The 6,280-nt window shown below is 45.9% G+C and overlaps 1 long non-coding RNA gene across 1 annotated transcript in view; it reads right to left on the minus strand.

Moving 5' to 3' along the window:
* Nucleotides 1-6,265, minus strand: part of LOC108786998 — a 25,461-nt gene extending 19,196 nt beyond the window's left edge. Inside the window, exon 1 of the long non-coding RNA XR_001941237.1 lies at nt 5,429-6,265. This is a non-coding gene — a long non-coding RNA (uncharacterized LOC108786998). The remainder of the gene's footprint in view (nt 1-5,428) is intronic.
* Between the last annotated feature and the right edge of the window lie 15 nt (nt 6,266-6,280).

A 6,280-nucleotide genomic window follows, 5' to 3' on the forward strand; every position in this document is an offset into this window, starting at 1 on the left:
GCTAACATGAAAAAGTCAGCCATGTCATGGTGATACAATACTATAGTTGTTTAGTGCAAACCCCTAGAGGTGCTTAAACATTGTTTTATCTTCCAGGGGAGCTTATAGCTTTAAACTGCCCCCATCCAAATGAGGGAATATTTTTGAGCTCCCAGGGAACCTCTGATACTGGGGCCATCCATAAGGTAAATCATGGCTCTAAACTGCCCCCCACCCAAAATAGGAAACCTTCCCAAGCTCCAGTAAGGCCCCTGGTAGGGGAGCATCAATATGCAAATCACAGCTTATGGTTGCCAACTGCCCCAGCGGATAAAAAGGATTCTTCTTGAGCTACCGGGAAACCCCTGATATTGGGGGGGCATTATATTGCAAATAGCTGATGGTTTCAAACTGCCCTTATCCGTAAGAGGGAAGCTTCTCGGGCTCCCAGGAACCTCTGATACCGGAGGGCACCAGTATGCAAATCTTATAGCTTCAAACTGCCCCCATTCAAATGAGTCAATCTTCCCGAGCTCTTGGGGAACCAGTGATACTGGGGCCATCGTTATGTAAATCGCAGATTACAGTTTCAAACTGCCCCCACCCAAAAGAGGGAATCTCAATGAACTCCTGGGAAGCCCCGGATAATGGGGACATCATTATGCAAAAAGCCACAGCTTCAAGCTACCCCCACCCAAAAGAGGGGATCTTACCAAGCTCCCAGGGAACCCTGGAAATTGGGGGCATCAATATGCAAATCGCAGCTTAAGGCTTTGAAATGCCCCCACCCAATAGGGGGAATCTTACCAAGCTCCCTGGGAACCCCTAAAACTGGGGATATCAATATGCAAATCGCAGCTTACGGCATGGAAATGCCCCCACCCAATAGGGGGAATCTTACCATGCTCCCTGGGACCGCCCGGATAATGGGGACATCAATATGCAAAAAGCCACAGCTTCAAGCTACCCCCGCCCAAAAGAGGGAATCTTCCAAAGTTCCCTGGGAACCCCCTGGATATTGGGGGTATCAATATGCAAATCACAGCTTATGGCTTCAATCTGCCCCAATCCAAATGAGTCAATCTTCCTGAACTCTTGGGGGAACCCGATACTGTAGGCATTATTATGCAAATCACAGATTACAGTTTCAAACTGCCCCCACCCAAAAGAGGGAATCTCATTGAACTCCTGGGAAGCCCCTGATAATGGGGACATCAATATGCAAAAAGCCACGGCTTCAAGCTACCCCCAAAAGAGGGAATCTTCCCAAGCTCCTCGGGAACCCCTGATATTGGGGGCATCAATATCCAAATCGCAGCTTATGGCTTTGAACTGCCCCCACCCAATAGGGGGAATCTTACCAAGCTCAGTGGGAACCCCTGATATTGGGGGTATCAACATGTAAATCGCAGCTTATGGCTTCAAACTGTCTCCTCCCAATAAGAGGGAACCCTGTATACCGAGGGGCATCAATATGCAAATCAAAGCTTAGGACTCCAAACTCTGCTTGTCTAAAAGAGGGAATCGGCCTCTCCACTGGTCAGATTTGATTGGCCCGTATAACGTCATGATTGATAAAGGGGTTCTCTAAAACACAAAAGGAGCAACAATGAGAATTTTGTAGAGCGGGTGGTTTGGCGCACACACATAAAACCTAGATATAATTCTTTATGTGCAACTATACTGTACAGAATTACACATTTCCCACCATGTTTACATCTTATTCACAAATATATAGCAGCTATCTTATCTTTAGGACAAGCATTGTATTCACATTTTAGTAAATAATCACAACCTATAGCTTTATATTAACGGCCATTTTAGGCTAAGCAAGGCTTACCAACGGCTGCATGGATGCATCGCTGAGGTTACCAGACCGGACGTCACCTGTGCGTAGGAAAAATAGTTCCCTCCAGACTGGAACTCTGTTCTCTTCAGCTCTGAGTCCTGAAACTTTTATAGATAGATCTGTAGATGTTAGTAGCTAAAGTGCATATGTCACAAGAGAAGCATGTGAGCTGCCATCAGAAATGGCTAAGCTTCCCTGGCCGTGTCTGGCCCCTGATACTTCTGACATGCAGATGCGGAACAAGCATGAAGCACACAGGTTAGAATTCCTTTGAAGCCAAAAGATCAGAATGACAGCCACGAAATTGGAATTTTCAGGAAAAAGCGCCAATTGGTGCTTCTGAAATCTAAATTCACATATATAGTTACATAGTATTTGAGGTTGAATAAAGACATTAGTCCATCAAGTCCAACCTATTAGGATCTCATTCTAGGAGTACCCGTACCCCTGTATATTACGGTCCCTTAAGAAATCGTCCAAAAGTTTCTTGAACAATTCCACATTATTTGCTGAAATCACCGCCTGTGGCATATGCAAGGGACCCCTCTCACCAAGAACAAGGACCCATCTCTCCAAGAACAAGGTTAGTACATGGTGGAAGCATTTTTGACTTTACGTCCAGATTAAAGCAGAGCAGACAACACATCATTCTGGATGTCTAGTTTTGGGGATCAGCTGATCTGCAGCCCATATAATGAGATGTGTTCAGGTAAAGTCCATGCCCCCTCGGGACCCATACTAACCAGCTCTTCCCTCCCCACCATTGAAGAGATACACCCAGGTATGGTAATCGCATTGGTTTCCACCTTGATCCTCCCACAATGCAGCTCTGGGTGCCTTGCGGCCGATTGCCAGGTCGAAGTGCAGTCATGTGAGGGCGAGAAAAATGACCATAGTCTATAGTCTAAGTTCCAACCACAGCAAAGTGGATTTACAGACTTCTTTGTTTCATTTTTGCTATACTTGCCTTACGTTCACTTACAAGCCGATTCGGTTACCTATAGGAGGGGGAAATGTATGTATAAGCAGCCCAAGGGTGGCATTTAAAGACACACTATCACTTTGACCATTCAGAGCAAAGTGATAGAGCATTGTAAAAGCCCACCCTCAAAATAAGATACATTCACCAATCCACATGCTCTTGTTGCATCCCCTGCTACATTGGAATCCTACTGTGTTACTCTAACAGAGCAGGGTTTCCAGGAGTGGGGGCCTCCGCCATGACCCAGTGCATGGGTCTGAGTGGCCAAATGGGAAGAGGGGGTAGTTAAGTCATACACCCAGGTAAGATCCAAACAGAGTGTGGGAGCACATAGGAAAAAGGGAGCAACCGAGTGCGGATTGGCGCCAGTCGGCTAACAGGAGGAGTGTCTCTTTAAGTGAACTGGTTGCTTTGCCATCCAAGTTAAAGCTGAACTCTGAGCAGGAATTTGGAAGAATCTTTAAAAATGACATTGCTCACCATCTACAAATACGTTTTTCTTTATCAGCATAATAAGGGCTTGGAGACCCGTATTACTTCTTTGGAGTACCGGGGGCTGCTGTGCTGCTCCTTCCCTGGCTCACTGGCCTTTAAACATCCCCAAGGTAATTTCCTTTAACCTGCAGCGATATAGTTATGTCACTGCTGGCTGCAATGGGAATATCAGGTGTCACAGACACCATGTCTACTCTGCAGTGTGCAGCCATGTAGGCGTCTTCAAGGATGGTCAATAAACCAGCCCATATACACTCCATTGCCCCCACATTCACTCCCATTGATGGCTACCATTCCCATTGTATGATGGCAATTGTATTTTTATTGCATAGGCTCTGCAAAGCCACGAGATTACCGTCCCGCTTACCCCGGTTATTGCGGAGATTTCTAGTGCATGGTGATGATGTCATTGACTTTTATAAAACACCTTACTAGGATGGTCAACAAACCAGCCCACAGACACGCCATTGCCCTCATCGTCACTCCCATTGATGGCTACAATTCCCATTGCATGATGCCAATTGTATTTTATTGCATAGGCACTGCAAAGCCACAAGCTTACCCCGGGTATAGCTGAGATTTCTAGTGCACGGCAGTGATGTCATTGACTTTTATAAAATACTGTACCTTACTAGGATGGTCAACAAACCAGCCCACAGACAAGCCATTGCCCCCATCGTCACTCCCATTGATGGCTACAATTCCAATTGTATTTTATTGCATAGGCTCTGCAAAGCCACAGGCTTATCGTCTAGCTCACCCCAGGGTATAGCTGAGATTTCTAGTGCATGGCGATGATGTCACTGACTTTATAAAATACCTCACTAACAAATATAGGTCCTTTCAGATGACTCAAATATTCACATGTGCAATGTGCTTATTATGGACAGGAAGTAGGAGTGTTCATGGACAGGAAGTAGGGCTTACCTGCCCGGAGTTCAGCTTTAAAGGAGAGCTATGGAGCAAGTGTTTTTCCCCATAGTTTTCCTAAGGGTCATGGGAGGACATAAACTAGCGTCCTCCCGTCACCCAAAGCTCAGTATATCGCGAGCTACAGCTGGCAGTATACTGAGACCGCCGCAGCCAGGACGGATCCCGACATTACTGTGGAGATCCACCCAGCTGCGTGAGTGACAGCTGGCTCTGCCTACCTAGAGGCAGAGCCAGCTGTACCCGCCCCTTTACACGCCCGTTCCTCCAGTCAGCGCTGCAAGATCAAAGAGGGGAGGGGGGATCCCTGCAGGGAGCTGTGAGTGACAGTCACGGCTCTCTGCAGGGACAGGATCGATAAGTGAGCGAGCGACGGTATATGTTCGCTCACCTCCCGATCTACTGAGCCGACCTGTGACAGTTTCATTGTCACACCTCGGCTCGAACTATGAGGTTGAGTGAAAATCACTCGCCTCATAGTTCTCCTTTAACTTCCAAAATTCTTCATCCTACACAGGGAGAAAAAAAAACAAAAAAATCGCTTTGCACATTATTACCAAGTCTTAGCACCTAGACATCATTAAACACCAGAAGGGGCATTTATTTACAAAAAAAAAAAGACAAAAGATGGATATACAGAAATAAAATAAAAAAACAAAAACAGACAAATCAGTCATTTCTTCAGGAATATGTTCATTTAAAACAGGAAAATAATTTAAACCCTATGAGCCACCTACGCACTCGGCCGACACAGTGCAGGCTGAAACTTTTGAATTTCATTTTTAGAAAAAAAAAGGGCAGCCTATCCATTCATTAGGACACGGATGAAGCTGGCGAGGCATGAGGGAGGGACACGTGCTTACGCCAAAATCTATCAAATTTTGATAATCAGTAGGCCCTTTTTTTTTTTTTTGCTTTGCTGTGTAGGTGACGAATCCACATTAAAGGACCACTAAACCTAATGATGTGAAACAGTAACTAATAACATTCGTAGTTATGCGCATATTCCTGCACGGGAAAATCAGGTATTTAAAAGGAGAACTATGGATAGTCTGGCTGTCTCTGGTTTTGATACTGCTGACCTGTAACATGTAGGAACTGCTCGGTCATACGTGTTCCAGGTCGCAGCCTCGGAAAACTGCCGAAGACGTAGGCTTCACATAACAGACGGCAGTCTCTTTAATTTCCATGACTTAGAAGTGGTAGTGTTCCGTAAGATCACCTGACAGGAAGTTAGCAGCGTGATGGGGAATAGACTACCTTCGTTTGAGGTTCTCGCAATACTTTCACACATCCGTGAACGTTATTAAACACTTGACATAAAACAACCTGCAATTGGGTGGCCATTTAACCGGCATGTTATGTGCTTGGCAGGACCCGAAAAAGAAATCCCATGTCATAATTTGTGGCCAAAAAAACAAAAAGAATTGCTTGGACAAAACCCATTCATAGTAGTAACTGTTCCTTCATCCGTCCTGATGATCAAATTCTGACCCGAGTGAGTAAGCTGTGGCAGAGCCATTGTTTCAACATCCGCAGTGCTTAGAGTCCTTGGCATACAGTTTGTCCAGCGAGAATATGGCTGTGCCAGTACTTTTGGAATCTGCCGTTTGGCGAACGCCACACATACACCGGCCTTCACCAAATCATGCTCCCCGGGGTTGGCATGCAAAGAAAGTAGAATTTAGAGAACAAGCTTTCCATTCCCAGATAAAGGATCGGTGCCGGCTGGTGCTGAAGCCTGGGCAAAAACGATTCAAGCACCTTTATTGGTTTACAGGCACCCAACCACCAAAGGGCACCGCCAAAACCACCTCACAAAACCATCCCCACCTGACCTCGTCCCCCCCAAAGTAATAATTTAAAAAAAAAAGAGAGAGAGAGAGAGAAGAAAAAAAGTGAACGATAAAGACGGGAATGATTTCGGCTAAAAAGTAAAAAACCGCCACTGAAGATTTGGGAATACCAGAGAGGTTTAGAAAATGAAGTTGGATGAATCTCGTCACTCCCTCCCCCCCCCCCCCCCCCCCCCCCCCACCCCACGA

The sequence above is a fragment of the Nanorana parkeri genome, unplaced genomic scaffold (genome assembly GCF_000935625.1).
Source record: "Nanorana parkeri isolate BGI_ZX_2015 unplaced genomic scaffold, ASM93562v1 scaffold237, whole genome shotgun sequence".
Lineage (NCBI taxonomy): Eukaryota > Metazoa > Chordata > Amphibia > Anura > Dicroglossidae > Nanorana > Nanorana parkeri.